General features: G+C 42.8%; 1 protein-coding gene across 4 annotated transcripts in view; it reads left to right on the forward strand.

Moving 5' to 3' along the window:
* The first annotated feature begins 5,455 nt into the window (after positions 1-5,455).
* The window catches only part of RASSF8 (Ras association domain family member 8), a 71,211-nt gene continuing 56,235 nt past the window's right edge, over positions 5,456-20,431 (forward strand). The window contains exons 1-2 of one of the 4 annotated variants that reach the window (XM_064701120.1): positions 5,456-5,556; positions 6,695-6,811. The gene's annotated coding sequence lies outside the window, so the exon portion shown is untranslated. Of the gene's footprint in view, positions 5,557-5,861; positions 5,974-6,694; positions 6,812-11,201; positions 11,300-20,431 lie in introns of those variants that run through there. The other 3 variants (XM_064701126.1, XM_064701135.1, XM_064701132.1) reach the window with 3 other exon arrangements.

A 20,431-nucleotide genomic window follows, 5' to 3' on the forward strand; every position in this document is an offset into this window, starting at 1 on the left:
TTAAATATTACACCCATTTCAAGGGCACATTTCCAGGTTCCTAAATTAAAATCTTCTCCTTGTCATTCCCTCCTAGTTAAGTCAACTATTTTTGTCTCCATCATTGGATTTCTCTTAAGGTGTGAGTTTTTTTCTCTGCTGAGCCAACTCTTCAACAGAAGACTCGTTGTAGACAGTTTGATCTTCAGATGGTTTCTCAGTCCTTGCTTGGTGCAATGGTTCTGTTACCATCTAGGTCCTCCAGGCAAGAGAGATGCAAGTCCCCACAGAGATATTAATTTGTTTTGGTTGATATCTGGTCACTTTCTCAGAGCCACAGTACGTAATTTTCTCTCTTCTGAATTTCTTGAGATTTAGAGTTGTATTTCTTCCCAGGACTTGGCAAAAAGGGGATGCAAAGTACTTGCATAAAACTTAACAGGTGGAGCATTTTTGTTGTCATTATGTTCAAATTAAATGTCTGAAGATTGATATTAGTAATTTCTCCTCCTTTATCATAAGACTTTTAGATTTCCTCTTATTTGCATTTTGGTTCCAGAATTGTCAAGGTTCACATCTTTCTTGCATTTCTTTGAAACCATGGCAACTACAAACTTACTTTTTTCTCTAATAAAATCCAAGACGTGTGCAGTGATCTACAGAAGACAGAACTTGAAGAAAAATACTTCAAAAATTATGGTTTACTATCAACCATTCCAGATAACTATTGATTTAAACAGGCCTTTAAAAACTGGTTTAAGGTGTTCATCCAAATCTTATAATCTTATGGCCAGTGCACAAGGGTGAGGTCCACTAGTAATGTTTCACTCCTCTGTAACATTCCCCACTTTAGACTTCAACATCTTCCTCTAACTTGAGTGAACTGGTCTATCTCTGAAGGAAGAAGATGACTTTCTATTAACCAAGAAAAATCAGAGGAAAAAAGCCATTTGTTGATGAACAGACAGAACCAGGCTCACCTGATTCCCATTCCTGTGAAATAAACAGAAGAGCCACACTCATGAATATTGAGTATCTTGCCTGCCAGAACTGTAACTATCCCTGAATATATTCATACTGTGCTTAGGCTGGACCCAGGAACTGGGAGGGTTACTGCTTGTACTGACAACAAAAATAAATTTGCTCTGGTTGCTTATTCAAGGCTAATTCCCTAGTTAGTATGAGTTAACATTCACGTCCAGGTCAGAAAGAAAGGGGAAGAATTCGGTTTGGGATTCTTTTTTGAGCTCATTTGGATCTCTTCCACAGAGCCGAGTCTTGAAATCTGCAGTCTCTGTGAGTACCCAGAATCTGCTGTGTGAAACAGAAATAGAACCTATTTCCCATCTTAGAATATCTGTCTTCTGAATTTCAACCATTTGAAGACTGAGATTGCATTTTTCTGTATATCGAACACAGCACATCACTCATACTCAATGCACAGCAAGGCAAGACCTAGAAAACACAGAGGAGAAACAACCAGGAATTATTGCTCCTCAGGCTGCAAGAAATAAATATTAACTGAAAAGGAAAACAAAACTAAGAAGAAAGAGTTTGAAGAATGCACTTAAATTTTAATCTGATATTTGCTTGCTTCCCCTGAATATCAGACAGCAGCTCTATTTTAAAAGAAGCCAGCCTCTTGAAATGTTCATTTTACAGTTAATCAAATACACCACTGGACATAAATTAACCCCACTCCAAATTAGCTTGTTTTTCTGCTTGTTGGGTATCAGTTCAGATTTATTTGCTATGGACCCAAGTCAGCAAAGTACTTAAGCACATGCCTAACTTTGATCATGCAAGCAGTCCCACTGAGACTACTCACATGCTGGGATATATGTACACAGTTAAAGAATTTGCTGGATCCAGCCCTACTTTTCCTCAAGAAAGCATTTGCAGAGACAGAGTTTGTTCTGTTCTGACCATGAAGAGCTTCCTGCAAACCCATGACAGTGAAAGCAGCGCTGATCACTTGTCACTGGTCACACAGAGCTGTTTCTGTTCTCAGTGAGCTGGATTTTATTGTCTGGATTGAACTTGAAAGGCCCACCGAGACACTGCATTTCTCAAGGTGAAATGACAGTGGCAAGGGCAGAGGTAGCTGCTGCTAGATCGAGGAGAGGAGGAAATTAAGGCACCTCAGGAACATTCTCTTCTTGGTTTTGGTCAAAAAGGCATCATTCTTGGAAAACTTACATAACCAAAAGGCATGAGGGCTTATTTTCTCCTTTCCGTGCTCATTAAGAACATATGTGTAAGGCTCTGCATGTGCGTGGCTGTGTGGTGTAAGGAATTCCCTGTGCAACAGGAATCCAAAGGGTGTCTTACTCCTTTCCTGGGAATTTTTAACCTAAATTACCCCTTTGGCAAAACCAAAGCAGGATCTTTATGGGAAAATTGCTTCCCTACAGATCTGAAAACTTCTCTGGCTAGATCCTCCTTACCCTCCTCCAGCAAAGTGTGGAAAAAGGATTAAGTGAAGGTGAATGTGACTCAAATTATTTGGGATTACATGAAAAGTAACCAAGTTAAATGATTGGGGTGGGCACCAGGAGTGAAGAACTGTCACAGCAGAGTCACCTGCACCAACACAAAGTGCTGGCCTTGGCTGGTACAATTTAGCATCGCTCTGTAACATCTTCCAAACCAATTTTCTGGGAAAACAAGGCATCTTGTTCTTTCACAAAAAGAGCAGCTGGACCGCTGTGTTACATAAGGGAGGTATTTGTACAATTTTAGCCCCATTTCATGGCTGGATTTGAGCCTGATTCCCCCCTATTTGCTTAAATGACTACTGTCATGTTCCCTGTGCTAGCCTTGGTCAAATTCTTGGTCAAATTTATGTAATTGAAGCAACACAGAAATTCATTTTTCTCTTTTTGCCACCACCCCACCTTCTACAATAGTCACATTTTTTGATGTACGAAATCACTCTTGAAAATGTATTTGATGCCCTCTCTGGACATCCTGTCATATCAAGCTGTGCAAAAATTGCTCTGAAAAATTCACAAACACTATTCTGAAGCAGTGGAAATGTGTTCTCTTAGGTGACTTCATAACCAAATTTCAGAAGGGAAATAGGAAGAAATAAGACATTAGAATATTAAAAATGCCAGTGCTCAGCCAGCAAGTCAAACACCACAAAACTGAACATAAACATTTTATGCCTTGTTGTGCATGTGCTGAACATTCAGAAATCTCTTAATTGTGGCCATTAATTCTGCCTGTGAAGAGGTGTTTTTCATTCACTAAACTTTCTCACAGGAAATTGCACAAAAAGTGTATAAAAATTACTTGTTGGGCTTTAGAAACGAATAGGTGAGTGAACTTTGAATAGAAAACTCCATGTTTGATGTTGTGGCCCCCAGTTCTGAGCACCTGAAAGGGGCAAACAACACGAATTCAATGACTTATCATGTACTTGTTTTCAGTAAACCATTAACTCCTTCAAAAAGGCTTTTCTCCTCCTAACAATAATTTCCCAGGTCATATAGCTTCAATAGCTTCCCAGGTCATTCACTCCATAAGAGTCCCTGGGAAGCCTGAATTTTGGGAAAATTTCTTCCATGAGCTTTATGGCTCCTGTTGTGTTTACAGGCTTCATGAAAAACAAAAGTAAGCAGTGGTATATTCTGAGAACAGCAGCATCTTGGCAGGTATAGTTGGTTAAATATAAAGGAGGTTAAATATAAAGAATCTACCTAGAAAATGCATCAAGCTTTTAGGATGTTGCCTGACATTCTTGAAAGTCATAGTAAAAGATGCTTAGTGCAAATAAATCTATCCAGTATAGTACAGAACTGGTCATCAGCACCATTCCTTTTTCCTGTCATCCCTCAAGTGATGGTTTTTGTAAAGTTTCTTACACTGAAGGTGAGTGTGTGTGTTTAACTGACCACAGAAAGCACATGGTCCCCAACAGAATAATCTAATTTTTACAACCTCCACTTCATGTTGTGCTTAAGGCTTTTCTCACAGACTGCTTAGCACCTCTTCCTGTAAAAGAGGATAAAAAAGTCTAAACAAAGAAATAAAAATGACAGCCTTCTGAAGACTTTTTTCAGCAGGAACTTTGGAGGTGTGCTTACAAAAAAATCTGCTTAGCAAAATGAACCCACTAAGAAAGATGTGATCATAACCCAAGATTCAGACCTACAAGGAATATTTGTACAAACATTCCCAAACCCAAATCTCACAATTATTTATTTGCTTGTATCTAAACTGAAGTTATGCTTGTACTCTTGAAAATATCCTCCGTGCACAGAGTTGTGTGGAAGCAACACCCTGCATGGAAGCAAAATCCTGCTCTCCCCTGAAGGATCAGGAGTTGCAAAAAAACCACCTCCATAAAAACATTTTGGGATGCTCAAAAACCTGCAAGAGGAATAGTGATAATACAAGCAAGAAATAGTTTTTTATGAGACTCTTTTTTAAATGACCAGCGTGTCCTGGGCATGGCACAGGCAATTTTGGGCAGGCCACAAGCCCAGGGAAGAGCTGGGACTGACTGACTGACCGACTGCTGCTGCTCTGCTGCTGCAGCTGCTGGAACTGAGCGCAGACCCTGCGCCAGCGTTTGCAGACAGCGAAAAATGCCTGTGCATCACAGCGCTGAAGTTCATTTCCAAATAGGTTTCAGATTTTTTTAATGGTCATTTCCCCAAAACTGATAAAAACTTCATACTCAAAACTTTTTGCCCCAAACAGCCGCCTGCAGTCTTTGCTGCTCTGAGGTTTATGACTTTTTCTATTTTTTTTTTTTTTTCCGGGGAATTTTCCATCATCAAAATCCAAATCAGCAACAACACATAACACTGCCTGCCGGCTTCCCGCATCCCGGTTCAAACAAGCACCAAAGGCATTCTCGTTTCTTCCAGAAACAATGGCGGGGGGGGGGGGGGGGGGGGGGGTGTTGAGAAAAAAAAAAATAAAATCTCGTGGAAAACCACAGAGTAACCCGAGGTCTCCGGGGATCGCCCTGTGCTTCGTGAGGGGGTGCGGAGGAGGGCGGGCGGCCCGGAGCTCCCACAGCCCCGAGGTGCCGGGCACAGCTCGGGGGGCTCCCCTCAGGCGAGGCTGCAGCACCTGGTGCCGGGCACGGCTCGGGGGGCTCCCATCAGGCGAGTCTGCAGCGCCTGAGCCCGCGGAGGCGGCTCTCGGTGCCAGGCAGGGCTCCGGGGGCTCCACTCAGGCGAGGCTGCAGCGCCGCCGCCTCCCGAGGCTGCCGGGCCGGGCCCGGGGCGGCGGGGGCGGCTGCGGCTTTAAGAGCTCCCACAATGCTGTGCTGGCGCCCCAGTTCCGTTACATGTCTCCCCCGGTGAAGGGGAGCGAGGCAGTGGCAGGAAGGAGGCGGAGGCCCCCCTGTCCCTCCCCGCAGTGCCGCCCGCCCAGCCCCGCGGCGGGGAGGAGCGGGGCAGCAGCGGGGCAGGGCCGCGCCGAGCCCCGGGCGCTGCTCCGGCCGCGCCGCCCCCCGCGGGCAGCGAGGCGGGGCCGGCGGCCGCTGGCGCTGCCCCGGAGCCGCCGCGGGACGGGCGCCCGGAGCCGCTGCCGGCGCGGCGAGCGAGGGGACGGGCGGTAAGTCCTGCTCCCCAGTCCTGCTCCCCTGCCCCGCTCGCTCCCTCCGTCCCCCGCTCGCTCTCCCGGCTCCGCGTCCCCTCTCCGGCAGCTCCCGGCTCGTCCCCGCTGTGGGGTTTGTGACCCTTCCCTGTCTCCTCCTCGCTCGCCAACTTTCCCGTCCCTCTCTCTCGTTTCCCACCTCCCCTCGGATTTTCTTGGGATTTTTTTTTGGTTTCTTTTCCTGTTGTTTCTGGTTTTTTTTTTTTTTTTTTTTTTTTTTTTTTTTTTTGGCGTTTTCGGCTCTGCCGTTCCCCCTCTCGCCTTTTCCCAGCCCTCTCGCACTCGCTTCTGCCCTTTGGCTTCTTCCTTCGCTACTTCCCCGGCTTCCTCCGGCTTTTCCTCTCTCCTGGCATCCGTTGGGCATCGCGTGGAAAAGTAAGGGATATTTTTCGGTGTCCTTGAGGCAGGGAATTCAAAACCTACTTTTCTTACACAGGGAAATCTTTGTAGTAGTTTTCTTTCTCCTTCTTTTCCTGTCACCGGAAAGAAAATTAAACCTATTTTTCTCCTTTTCATTTTTCCCCCTTTTTGCTACGTGGACTATTTGTTTTGGTATTTTTTTTCTTCTCCCCCTTCTTCGGGCAGTGCCGGTTTGTTTCACGATTAATCTCTTTTATTCCTTCCCCAACCCCTCCCTCTCTCTTTTTCTTCCCCAGTAAGAAGAAACATTACAAGAAAATGTGTTTTGCCGGCAGGGAATGCATGAGACTTTTTGGTTTGTTGTTTTTTTGGTTTTTTGTTTTTTGTTTTTTTTTTTTCTCGTGGGGTAGTATTGATGAGAAAAGCTTAAGCAAATACAGTGCGGTAGGACAATACAGAGGCATGAACTTTAAAGGGTAAGGAAATGGATTCTGCTGCTTGCTTTCCCCAGCTCTGGAGTGGTGTGGGTATGCTCCAGGGTCCGGTTTGGGGTTGTTCTGGTCCAGTGAGTGCCAGCCTGCTTTTTGCCCAGCAGAATGGTGATTTGAACGCAGTCCTAAGCTGCATTTCAGTGTTGCTCGTGGGTTTCGTCAGTGAGGGAAATCAGGAGGCGGGGGAAGGCCACAGATTGCGGTGACCCCTTTGGAATTACACCTGTCACGCCTCCCATCCCCAGGCTGCAGGTGTGCCGGAGCTTGACACATTTAACAAAACCGCTGGAAACTGCTCTCATCAGTGGCAAAAAGTGCTTTGGAAGCCTGGTTCGGACCTGTGAGTTTCTGCCTCATCTCTGGTCGGTATCACACGTTGAAATTGAGTGTTTGCCGGGCTGTGGAGAGCGAGCGAATCAATTGCCTAATGATTTGTGCAAGACACCTGTTTAAGGGCGTCCAGGCTCCCTGCTAATTGTGTTTGGGCGCGGTGCGGTTGTGTGAAGTGCTGTGAAAGTAAAGGGCTCTGTCTTTTTCAGTAGAGAATATGTAGCTTGTGAATGAACTGTCAGCTCTTTCGATTGGGGGTGGTTCTTCCTTCTGTTACATTGCCTCTTCTGATAGATACTCTTCCAAAAGTCCAAAACACCACGTGGCTGAACTGCAAATAAAATCACAGCCTTACTTTCCCCCCGCTTTTTTTAGAGAAGAGAGAAAATTTAATTTCGGATTAACTTTTTGTTTGATGATATCTCATTGGAAAGTAGGCTAGACATGAAATTGGAAGTACTTCTCTGAGTCTTAGAGCAAAAAATTTTTTTGATATGGAACCGAGGGACTGCTTGGGATTCATTGTACTTAGTTGTGTGCCCTTTAGGACAACTGAGAGATAAAGGTGATTCACTTCTCACAGTTGAGTAATCTCTCCATCCTTTCCACTTCTGGGAGCCCAGTAGAACTTGATCCATTGTTTGAATTAATCTTGTTTTTAATCTTTCCTGGAGATGGAAAAGTTTGGCGTAGTGGGAAACAGGAGGAGAGAAATACCAAGTCATATTTACCAAGAAGTTTAAGTCTTTCAAAACTACTTCAAACCATTGCTGGCAACACCAGCAATAATTCTGAAGAGCCAAATTAAGTTGATTAATACAACTTCTTAAAATCTGTTAGAGCGAAGCTCTGAAAAGGAATGAAGGAGATTGAGTTGCTGAAAGTGCAGTGGTGGGTTCTGTTCCTGCTTCTGCCATCGCAGGGCAGTGTGACCTCCTGCCTAAGCTGCCTTCCTGCCTGCACCTCCCGGGATACTGAGATTGCCCCCATTCTCTTAAGTGCTTTTTCATCCGATTTGTCAGAATAATTGCATGTAAATGTTCAGTTGTCGTTCTGATTGCTGATCTGGTGTTAGTTCGGCTCATGCCGATCCTCATTCTTGGAAAGTTGTAGGGATCTTGAGCATCACCGTTTATTTGGAGCAACACTGGATTTTTACGTTGCTGCAAAGGTTTTGAGACTGGGGCTATTTTTATCCTCTGACTATCTCTGAGAGTATCGGTGCATGCTTTTTCTATGGTCCCTTAAGTCTGCCTCAAGCTGACTTGAAGGACAGCATTGACCTCTTGAGAAAGAAACTGTTAAACTGAATTGCAGGGTGGAAAACTGTGCTGTGGGAACTGGGCTGAGGACCCCCCTCAGCGTGATGCTTGTTGTTCCTGGTAATTTTATTTTGTGAGGTCTGTAATTATGAACTTAGCTTTGTCCACCAGTGTGTTTTCTTTCTAATTTCATGTTTTTTGCTTGGGTTTTAAGTCTTTAAGACTTCTGTCTTGACATTAAATGTAAATGGTTTTGGGTTTTCTGGGGCTTTTTTGAAAGCCTGGGTTTTCCTGTAATTTTTTCATGGTGGGGTTGGGACTTTACAGTGTGATGAGATTTGTTATAATCTCAATGCCTGCCTTCCTGTAATATTTGAGATTGGGGTACTTTGCAAATGTGAGGCTCTGACCTGTTGCTTTTCTCCAGGGAAAATTATACTCGGTTTTGTAGAAAGTTGTTATTGGGCAAGTAAAGGTGTGTTTGTGTATATATGTGTTGTGTGTTTATAACTTGCTCTCCTCCTGTATATGTGCATAGCTAGCTCTGTGCTTCTGAATCTTGACAGCAAATCTAATCTCAAATTCAGTTTCATAAATTACTAATTCTTCCTACCCTTCCCATTCCCCTTCAAAGCATGCGGTGATCTCATGCCTTTGACAGGAGTGGTTTTCCTGGCTGATAAGGGGATGGTCATGGTGTTTTCTCCCTTGGCTCTCTTCTGAGGGCTGTATGTTATCTCTGTCTGTGCTGATAAAGTGTGGGGAGGGGGCTGAGTGGTCTGTGTGTGCTGAGCGGTGCCATCCTGCTCAGTCTCTCTCCAGTTTGTCACCTGTGAAGTTGAGATCACAGAACTTACCCTGCTTGGGAAAGGAAGGTGGGTTTGAGCTGTAGATACAGAGGTTTGTCACAGGGGAACTGCAGACCCCTCTGGGTTGTTACTTCACTCGTGTCTCTTCAAGCATCTGGTCATCTTTGTGGTGACATAAATATGGAGAGTGTTAATGTATCTGGGAGGACGCTAGGAGACCAGCACTGTGAGCTTTCAGCTGGCAGGCGCTCGAGAAATCTGTGTAATTCACCTTTCTGCTTTTGAGTCACTCCTTAAGGAGGGAGGAATCTGTTTACTTTCTTGTTGTGCTTGGAAAACGGGCTCACCCACACCAAAAGACCCTGTAATGCTTGCTGGAGTGCAGGATTATTGCACAAAAGCATCTTGCTGTGCAGTGCTGTGGCTGCGCTCGGTGTTGTATGATAACACATGTTTCTCAGCTGTTGTTGATTCCTCAGTGGCACAGACTTCAAAGGAATGCACTGAAAGAGAGCTGCAGCCAGGGAAAAATGGGGTTTGTTCCAGTGGCCTGTACCATCCATCTGTTTAAATACTCTGCTGAGCTGTTCCAGAGTTCCAGGCATCCAGTTAGGGCTGAGGAGCGATTGCAGCTGGAGTAGAGCCTGCTGCAAGAGACCACCTAGGGGAGGCTTAAGTGCTACCTCCCTTCTGTGGGTCAGAGCCGCCCTGCCCTCCCAGCCAGCCAGGAGAGATAAGGCTCCTCATCTGGGCTATCTTTCAACATGACATTGTCTAATTCCTAATGCTGTTGAGGATTTATTTATTTTTACTCTCCATGCTATCTTTAGCACAAGAAGGGAGGAATGGTAATGAGGACAGACGGTCATCTCTGTAGTCTCCTCTGTGTGGGTAGCAAGATAGAGCTGTAATTTAAATGAGTAAATATTTATAAAAAGATATTTTTTTTCCCCCCATATGTATGGGATAGTTCACAGAGAGTGATCTGTTGATCACTTGTGTCTCCAAAGGTGGTGATATACCTTACTGGATTAATTTCAGCTACGAAACATGAGCAGTAAAGTTACATTGCAGCCAGTTACATTGTGCTCTTTCAAATTGAGTTTGGGGAAACAGTTCACAACTTCATCCACAGTAACTAAGGTAGCTCCAGTGTACTGCATTATAATACAGGAGGATGCTGCCAATTCCAAGTATTATAAGTTACATTTTTACTTAAATTCCATGATTAGAGTCTGCTGTGCAAGACACGTCTACACCCATTGTTGCCAACTGAATCTTCATATCATGGTCTGTGTGTTCTATGTGGTCCCAGATAGTGGAACTCAGAGGAAATATTAGCAGAGAGTTACAAGTAATCCATGGATAACCTGTGAAGATCTCTGAAGTTTTTCTGTGTGGGACTGACATTAATTTTGAGGATTGGAGTGAGCACTGTAGATAGAGCAATGTGTGTTTCAGCTAAGAGGGTTTAACCTTCTTTGTCAGTGGAAAATGCTCATGCAGATGCGCTAAGAGGATATTTGAGCTTGGAAAAGTTGTGAGGCACTCCGGGATTTGTTTTTCACCTGCAAGCAAGCAGCACAGCTTTAAAGGTGAGCTTGAACGTTGTCCTCTGCTGTGGTATTGCTTCCTCCTTAGTAGTGTGATGTGACATCTATGTCTTTGAAAGGAGAGTTCTTTTTCCCCATGTTGGCAGTCATGATGGTTTTATGGTATTTTGAGACGTCAGATTTTAATGCCTTACTACCCCTTTGAGCAGAAAGGGGAGGGAAACTTCTAGAAATGTGTAATGCAACTGACTTCCAGCTTCTGCCCTTGCTCCAGGCTCAACATCATAGTTTGAATTTATTTACTAGCTTTGAAAGCTGTGCTCGGTGTAACCTTGAGTTTTACTTCCCTTCCTGCAACAGTACCTGACATGTATCCAGCCTGTACCTTGCTGTGCCTCTGCATGGTCCTGTTTTAAACTGGCCAGGCTCTCGGGGCTTGCTTTGTATTGTGTTCTCCCCAGGACTCTTCAGAGCTGCAACTTTTGCTTCAAGTGAACTGGAAGTATTTTGCTAAAATATTTTTGGACTCCTGAAGTGTTTGTCAATGTTTCCAAGCTGTTGTTCGAAAGGAGTTTGGAGTTTCCGGAAGAACCTTTGGAAATTAAGGTTTTACTCTCAGTCAGCAATTTTGTGAGCAAGGATAAAGAGAGGCTGTTATTCCATTGGGCAGCCAGATGTTTTGTGTCTGTGCTGAAGTGGGGAGACAATGTGGCTTTGGGGGTTGAAGGGTGTGCTGTTCTTGTCACAGGGCTGTTTGGAGATCCTCAACAGATCTGATCTGCTTTCTCTCCTCTCCGTTCCACTCCCTCCTGCCATGCCTGTGCTGATGGTGATTTCATCCTTCTGAATAAAATGGGGTTATTGAGAGCAGAGTGTAATTTCTTGCTTTCTGAAAGGTAGGTATTTGCTTGTCAGTCTGTGTTTCTTAAATACTAAGCTTGAAGCCATATAAAAGCTGCATGTATCTTGACAATTAGTGAATTAATAGCAATTATCCAGTAGATTGATACTAATGTTCATTCTGACTAGTGTGGCATTAAGTGAAATTTGTAAAGAAATCAGTTTTCCCTGCAAACAGAGAAGGAGAGAGCACTCATTGATGCAAATTCCCCCGGTCCATATTAAATTGCACCATTTTTAGGCACTTAAACACTTGTAAAAGCTGTGTCTGTCCTTGTCTTTCTTCTCCCTCTTCTATTTGACATATGAGGGAAAGTTAAAAGGAACTCATCAGTGGCTGCACATGTCAGAGTCTTCTTGGAGAAGAAAGTAGGAACATGCCACAGCTGATATTTAGAAGTTGATATTGGGAATCAAGAGAGCAAATTCTCAAATGTGCCGTTGCAGCTGTGTAGCTGGCAATATTAACTAGCAGTTGTACCTGGAATAATAATTCCTATCTGGAGAGAAACATATGGCAGTGGTTGAATGCCTTTGTCCTTGCCCACCAGCAAGTGATTGTGGTGGTTTTTCAGGTTTTTTGGTGGTGTTTTGTGGGTTTTTTTTTTTTTTTTTTTTTTTTTAGTAAGTTTGCCCTGGGCTTCATCCCTACCTCCAAGTCAGTCCAAGCATTTGCACTGTTTTCACTGGGGGCAAGGACAGAAACTTTGAATAAGCTGAGTTGGAGACTGTATTTTGAGCAGTGGAAGTGGCACAGAGGAGCACGGCGCTAACAAAGAACAGTCACACTGGATACAATGCAGTGTTTTCATGCAGCTAATGGGATTGGAATTGGTAACCTGATACTCCAAAGAGATAACAAAGGCTATTTAGCATACAAGGGAGCATAAAAGTTTTTTTTTTGTTTTAAGGAGTTGGTAGAGTGTAGCAGAATCTTTTGTCAGAACTCATTCTAGTGAACAAGTTCTGGCAGAAAATGACTAAATTCATAAGAGTTTTTGAAATACTCTGAATAGAAATTGAATTTTCTTTTTTACTACCTGTGTTTTTTCACTTCAGTTCATGTATTTGCTTAGCAGTTTACCTGTGAGCTTAGTCTTTGTTTCAAACTGAAATATACCATAAATTAAAAGTCTTTGGGCTTTTCTTCCAAGAATGGAAGAGGGAACTAGAATAAAATGAAATGTACAAAGTTCTGCTGTTCCCCTATTTCCCAGGAGCAGACCAGAAAGCGACCAGCTTGACACAGAGCGCAGCAGTGCTGCTTGGGGTTAAGCTGTCCTGTGTGAGACCACAGAGCACTGTCTTTAGATGGCTTTTGATGTAGTGAGGATGGACATCTGTGATGGTGATCAGCTGTCAGAAAACCCAGTCATAACTCAAGAATTAAGATAATATTCTGCTTTAGGCCTGCTGCTTGCCTCCCTTGTGGTTTTAGTGAATCAAAGGAACTTGCAGTCCATGTGGGCAAGGCTGGAAGATAAGAGGCACGTACCTTTAGGAGGTGGTGTGTGCTACAGGAGGAGAGCTGGGTGTGAGTTTGCTGTGGACGAGTTCTGTGTGCCATGGGTTGGTCATTTTCTGAGGCAGCAATTAGGGGAAGAGGCTCACCTTCCTTAGGTAGGCTGTGAGAAAGCTGGGCTCCTGACAGCAGCCAGAAATTACAATTTAAAATGTTCTCTGGTGGGGGCTTTGGTTCTACTTTAAACTCTTGGCAAGACAGAAGGGGGTTGGGTCTGTTAGGAGTTGCTGTCTTCTGTTTGTAACTCATTGCAAAGCTCCTCATCAGCCTTGATCAGCAACCTGGGCTGGTGGCAGGGGGCTGGAAGGAGATGGTCTTTAGGCCCCTTCCAACCCAGAGCACTCTGTGATTCCGTGCTGAATTCCCAGTGTGCCTTTTGAAACTCGGGGCTCTTTCCCAACCCTTGCTGCTCTCCTCTGCCATTCTTTCAGCACTTGCCATTAGTGACTCGTTCCTGTGCTCCCTGTGTGTGCCTGATGGCACTGCCACCCCTTTCTGCCCTGCCACCAGGCTTCCTAAGCACTCCCTCAGGACTTTGTGGCTTTCCAGGTGCCCCTCCAGGCTGCAGCCCAGCTTTTGGTTTTGGATAGGAGGAGAAGACACCAGCACTTTCCCAGGCACGGAGCATTCCTCCAATTCCTCTGCTGCTGAGCTATTTGGAGCAGAGCAGGGGGAGCAGTTACTTTGCTGTTTTGTTGTCCAGGAGTTGGGTTTAACTTGCACCTGTCCTGTTGTGATCCTGACATCCTGTCAGTGCTTGTTTCCCCTGCTCCTCGAGAGACCGTGTGTTTGTAGCTGGCAGCTCCCTGCCTTAGCCTTCTAGGGAAGCCCAACCAGAAATATTCTAGAATTCTTCCACTCTCTCCCTCCCCTTGTCCTTCACTGACCTCTAACCACATTTTTATCTTTCTTGACAAGATGCTTAGTTTCATTTATCAGCTGCTTTTCCCTTCATTCTTCAGCTTTGATTATTTTTCCAGGAGCTGCCTAGAAACATTAACCATTACAGATGTGCAGAACAGTCAAATGCAGTCACATGCCTTAGTGTTTTGGTTTTTTATTGTACTCTAATGCTAAAGTACCTGTGGCAGGTAAATATTTTTTATGTACACTACTTGTCATGACAAAAATATCCATCCTCAGCACAGGGTAAGGAAATGCAGTTGGCTGTATTTTCATATTAGTATATACCAATATTACCAGCTGCAAGAGCCCTGTGTTTCCCTCCCTGAGGATAAACTAGTGTAGTAAATTCTGACTTTAAAAAAAAAGTCATTAACATTTTCTGAATTTGTATTTACACACTGTAAGATAAAAATGTGACATAAATAGAAAGAAATGGCAAATACACTTTCTTGTCTTAGCCTTGTGGCTTCCTAAGTGCATGACAAATGCTGTGTCATTTCTAAACAATATTATTTTGTTATAAAAACCTTAAATATTACCTTAACTTTTGTTAAAATATGTTTTCTTTAACTGTGGATAGCAGAGCAGAGGATGACTGGGTTTATTTAAATACATGCTGCAAGGCTATTTCTTTCCTATTTTACAGTGCCCTTCATGCTTGTCATTGTAAGTGTATATGCAAAACCCTAAATAATTGGAAATCTATATGCTTCCTGAGCATGGTTTACTTTAATAGTTCACTATGATCTCTGGACAAACTGTATTTTATTTCAAAAGACCTCCATTATCCTCAGCTTGACCAATATGCATGAGAATAGCATTCAATGTATACACCATTTTTAAGAATACCCTTCTTTTTCTTGCTGACATGGACATAAAGCATGTGTTAAGGTGAAGACAGTTCTATAATGGAGTAGAAAATTAAACAAGAGGGAAGAATAGGGTATGGCTTCAAGTTTATAGAGAGGAAGTTTAGATTGGATATTAGGAAGAAATTCTTTCCTGTGAGGGTGATGTGGCACTGGAAGAGGTTGCCTAGAGAAGATCTGGATGCTCCATCCCTGGAAGTGTTCAAGGATTTTATAAAAAAAAAAGAATATTTAAATCCCTTGTGGTGCTGTCACAATGTGTAGCTGTAATGTTGAGCCTCTTCATGGCTGGGATTTCAAGTATAAGGCAGATGGGAATATCTGATTTGATTTTAATATTGGCAGGGGGAGCCATGAGTTGCTTCATTCATTCAGACCTTAGTTTGAACAAGGTTATAGGGTGAACTTCCTTTGGGCATTCAACCACTGCTTATAGTGGTGACTTTTTCTTGTAAAAATAAAAGGTATAGCTAGTAGATGAATAATTAGACCTGAAATCAGCAGTTGGCAGTGCATGTCCCATCCTCAGGGGGCGAGGCTGTTGGCATGCCCAGGACAATGTCCCTGTCATGAAGTCCAGCTCTGGAGCAAGTTCTTGATTACCTTGTGTAGCAGCTTGAGAGCCTCTGTTGCACCCTGAGAGGCTCCTCAGGCAGGCTGGAGGGGCAAGGGCACAGCTGTGGGGTGATGGTGGCCAGGCAGTGCCACCTGTGAGCCACTCTGAGTCACTGAGGCTGTGTGGCTGTGGCTGTCACTCAGGGAAGTGCCTGGGAAGGATGCTGAGCTGATTTACCTGGCACCCCGAGTGGGATACCAGCAGGCACGTAGCTGAGGTGCAGCTGCTCTGCTAGCAAAAGCTCAAGCAAAAGGAAATGTAAACTGGGATGTTCTTATGGAATACTGAACATTTCAAGGGACAAGTATCAAGGAAAGGTTCATATTTTAGGAGGAGAGCTGACTGGAAGAGTCAGATTTGTTGCAAGATAATTGGAGGCAGCCATGGAGTGTTACTGTACCTTGTCAATTCCAGGAGCTGGGAAGGGTGTCAAGTGTAATCCAGCAGTTGGTACCCAGATACTGTGTGGCAAATAAACCACCTGCTGTTCTTACACCTTTTCTTGTAACTTCTGCTTCAGTTTTCCTGCAGGATAGTAACTTTAATGCCAGTGCTCCAGTGCTCTGTGAGCATACAGAGCTTTCTGAGAGGGTTTGTGTGTTCTTCTGATGGAAGCTGAAAGTAATCTTGCTGTACAGCCACTGTTTTCATTTTGCTCTGTGTTGTGTTTTTCTTCTCCCTGTCCTCCTGACTCCTGCAATGTTTTAATAAAGTCAGTCCTGTGCTTGTTGAACTAGGAAAAGGGAAATAACTATAATGCTCCAACATGGGTCCTTTCTACTACACCTGACATTCAAGTAAGACATTAAAGCCAAGGCAAATCCTGAGTAGTTTGATTTGGTTCATTTTCATAGTCCTTTTCCAAAACATGTGTTTTTGTCATATGATTTCCTGCAGTGGATTTATTCCTGATGTTGAGAATTAATACAGACCTTCAAAAGAGATCACAAAATAAAGAATCAGTTTAGAAGCTTTTACTGATTTGTTTTTGTTCTTAGTTAATACAGCAGCAAATTGGTGGGCATATCCTTTGAGAAATTCTTTACCATCAGTTCTATTAAAAAGAATTCCAGGTTCTATTTTGCTGTGCTGAGCCCATCATCAGGGTGTCTGACTGGTTACCTTGTATTCTTAGCACTCTTGAGGTGCAAATGGTGTCTGTTCTTCTGTTCACACTGAACTCTGTGGATGCACTGAGAGATGTTCTTTCTGTGCTTTGTTCATGTCATTTAATTTCATTAAAGCAAAGGCCAAGCATGTCCTGAAATTTGTAACAATATTGTTTGCTCTCCTAATACCTATATGCTCATTGTCACCAATTTGACAATGTGTGAACCTGAGGCAGAGCTTGACTATGTGGGAATTGGTGATTTGTGCCTGCATTTGACTCTTCTTAGAGAAATTTCAGGTTTGTTTTTTTTTTTTTTTAATTTTTTTCCCATTAACATTTATCAGATGTGTGTTTTACTTGAAAAGGAAGAGAAAAAAAGCTTAAAGTATGGATTTATGTAGGCCTGTAAAAACGTATTGCTTTGTCAGCTTATGCTATTAAAATATACCATATGTAGGAAATAATCTGTTGGTCTTCATGTAAGATGCTTTTACATTCATTTAGTAAATGCCAAAGCTTATTTGAAGAATTGGAAATGTGTGAAGAGGGTGAAGTAAAGAGTGATTGGGCACAAGTCAATTTGGGCCATCATTCCCAAACAAATCTTGTGACACAAATCACTTAGGTAAGTTTGCTTTTATGTGTTTGCTTGTTTGGGTTTGTCCCTGGGAACTGATTTTTTTGTGCTGTGTCTTGTATCGAGGGGACAGCAAAGCAGTTATGATGACTAGTATTAAAAACTGGTGTGCAAACTTACCTACCTAGGTTATTTCTACAAAATTCAAATTGATTTGTTCCACCTTGTTCCAGTCTGGGGGAAAACCAGCTGCTTACTTGGAGTCAACACTGGTTGTCCTCAGAGCTGACCCTCCAGCTCTGCCTGTGTTGATGTAGTCACTTGTGAGCACAACTTGCTTAAAATTGCATTCAGCATCACTAATAGGGGATACTTTTAGCACTGTATTAAAAACTCTCGGAATGCGTTGGGAAACTGGAGTCATTCAGTGGCTCTGAACTTCATTAAGTGTAGAAGTATTTAAAGAAAGTGATTTAAGGTTTGTCACTGGCTTAGGGCTACTGGGAGCTCTCTGATCTATGTCATTATTAATGACCATATGTAAAGAAGGCTTTAATTTTCTAGGGAAGCATCTTCATCCTTTGAGTCAGTTTTCAGACGCTCCTGCTCTGAATGGAGCACTGGCCTTGCCTGGAGCAGGAGGCTGGGCTCCAGCAGCTCCTTCCAGCCTGAAGGGTTCTGGCTTTTGGTTTATTTTCTTTTTCTTTGAGAGGTGTTTGTACCACACAGCCACTGTCAGCTGTAATGGGATTGCCTTGCTGATACTGCCAGCAGTTAAGCCAGAGGGGTAAATAAATCCTTGTTTGTAAGTAATTTAAAAAAAAACCCTATTTTTTGTTTTGCTTATCTTTACAGCACTTCAGTTGGATAAATGCAGAACATGTTGGATTTTCTTTGCATCTTGTTTTCTGGCTAGTGCAGAATCTTTGTTTAAAGAAGTAGAGTAGGGCAAGTTATTATGACTTTCCTCTACACTGCAGGGTAAGTTCTCAGCTTTCCAGGAGCTGGGTTTTTCTATGGAATCTAATGATTCTGTACTTGAATGCAGCAGATAAACTGTTCTAGGGAAACTTGTCATAAATGTATAATATATTGAAATTACCCATGAATTACTGAGTTGGAAAAAAAGCTATAAACATAGGAAATATTAGAGATGATAAAGAAGAGAAGGAAAAACTCATTTATCCAAAGTACTTCTAACAAAATGCAATGTATGCATTTATGTGGTAAGACTTTTAACAAGGAGTTAAAAATACAGATTTTTCTATAGGAATGTTTATGCACATACTTGAGTAAGGTGATATGGGGAAAAATACATGCCTGGTAATGAATCTGGGATTTCAGAGCTGCTTGTTCACACACCAGCTTGCTTTTGCAAGGGGTAGTAGAGTGGGCATTCCTTTATGTGCCTGGCCTTGTGTCACACAGGAGCCTGTCACTCCCTGGTGGCAACTGAGATTTAGAGAGTCATCCCACTCTGGACCCAACAGGACAAATCAGGCTTTCAGCTGGAAGCTTTGAAGTGGAAGCAGAAGAAGAGATTTTTAATGAAGTTGAAGGGGAATAAGTGATTAATATCATGTGCTTCACTAGGTGCTACATCACTGGAATTTTTTTCTTGAAATTAAATCCTTGATCAAACCATTCTGCTGTCTTCTTATTTGTTGAGTGAAAGGGTTCCCCTTTGGCTCAAGTACTGTCATATAATTTTTATGTAGTTGATGTGGAGTAGGTGACTTGAAGTACCTTTTTCATGGAAATCTGATTTTCCTCCTTTCAGTTAATTGATTTTTTTTTTTCTTTTCTGGTAAAGCAATGCTTGAACATACTATGAAAAAGGGACAAATTAATTAATTCTTCATTATTTTTTACTTCTAGGTGAAGTAATCTTGAGAAAGGCAATGATAGATGGAATAGAGATAAATCAAACTTTGCAGGAGTAAGGGCACAAAGGAAACTCACTGAGTGGTCACCTGTGCATAATCAGTCAGCAACTACAGCATCAGTTCTTAGAAATTTTTGGCAAATACCTGAATATCACAGCATGTGTTTAGTTATTTATGTAAAGGCACCTGAATTGCAAAATCATGAAATTCTTAATTTAAAACTTAGTAAATTGAAAGTTCATTTAATAGACCTTACACCATGAGTCAGGGAGGTTTAAAGGGAAGTGTCAGAACAGTGGTGTATTCTGGCATCATCTTCTGATTTTTTTGGTCATGTGCATCAATAGTTATCTACCCTAATGATAACTTTGGTTTTTTTAAATCAGGATTAGATAGAAATTTGGAGTCACTGTGGTACTCAGGTGGTTTCCTGAGAATTATTTTGGCATCCCTTCCTGGTTTTTGGTAAAATATAAGACTTAACTGCTTGCTGGCTTGTGTTGGAAGCTTATGGTTTAGCTCCTTAGTTTATTTACTAAAAAGTGATGATCTGTTGGAATTTGAGCATGGGGCTCTGAATAAGCACATATTGCACTGGTTCTGCAGCCAGTGGCCCTGTGCCAGCTGGGGTGGGCAGAGCTGGAGCTGAGCCACTGCTGAGCACCTCTGCAGTCACAGTCATCTGTGCCATGGGGAGCTGCTGTGCTGAATTTGGGTTGGATTTAAAATGTTTTTTGGAGAAGATAGATGGGAATAGGAGGGTTAATTGCACTAGAGGCTGGGTCTGTTGGGATGTGGAGCTGCAATGCTTGGAGTTGAAATAAGCCCTGTAGTGTTTGGGTGCTGCCAGCCTTACACCAAGGTGCAGGCTCATGGCCAGAGCTGTTGTAGCAGCTCTTGTAGCAGGTCCTGGAGGTCACTGAAGTGCAGTCTGGGACCTGTAAGCCCTAATTACTGCCCTTGTATGGGAGTAGGACCTGCTGGATCATGGAGAGCCTCCTGCAGTGGATCAGCTGCAAACCATGGAATTGATGATACTGCATGGAAGTGCACTGGTATTACTGGGAGCTTTTTTTATATATAGATGGTGTTTGAAGATCTGGAAACTCTTGAGCTTGTCATGTGTTTCTTTAGCATGCTTTAGCCAACTTTCAGTTATTTGTGTTGGTAGCCTGCTGAAATAAATGGCTTTTTGATGATGTGACTCTCTTAAAGGGACCAATTGATTAAAGTGTATGTTAAAAGTTCACTGGTCAAGTAACACTTAGAAATCTGGTCTTCTTTTGATGGGACTTTAGACAGCAGAGCAACTGTGTACTTGCATCTATCTTTTTGAAAGGGGAAAAAGAAGCTTCCATATTTTCCCAGCAATACTTTAAAAATACCTATTGTTGCCTACAGAGCTTTTTCTAACTGTATTTCATGTGAGAATTTTGCATTTCCTTTGCAGTGGAAATGCAATTTACAGTGGAAAAGCATGTTTATTTTTGGCAATCTTCTCAAAAGAACGCAGATTAAGATCTTTGACCCACAGCTGTTGTAAATACAAGTCTTTTTGTTCTAAAGCCTCGAGGAGTTGTTCCCTTTCTGTGTTAATTGATTAAAATGTGTGCTGGGTTGGCCCAAGTTCCTCTTGGTAAT

The sequence above is a fragment of the Zonotrichia leucophrys genome, chromosome 1A (genome assembly GCF_028769735.1).
Source record: "Zonotrichia leucophrys gambelii isolate GWCS_2022_RI chromosome 1A, RI_Zleu_2.0, whole genome shotgun sequence".
NCBI classification, from domain to species: domain Eukaryota; kingdom Metazoa; phylum Chordata; class Aves; order Passeriformes; family Passerellidae; genus Zonotrichia; species Zonotrichia leucophrys.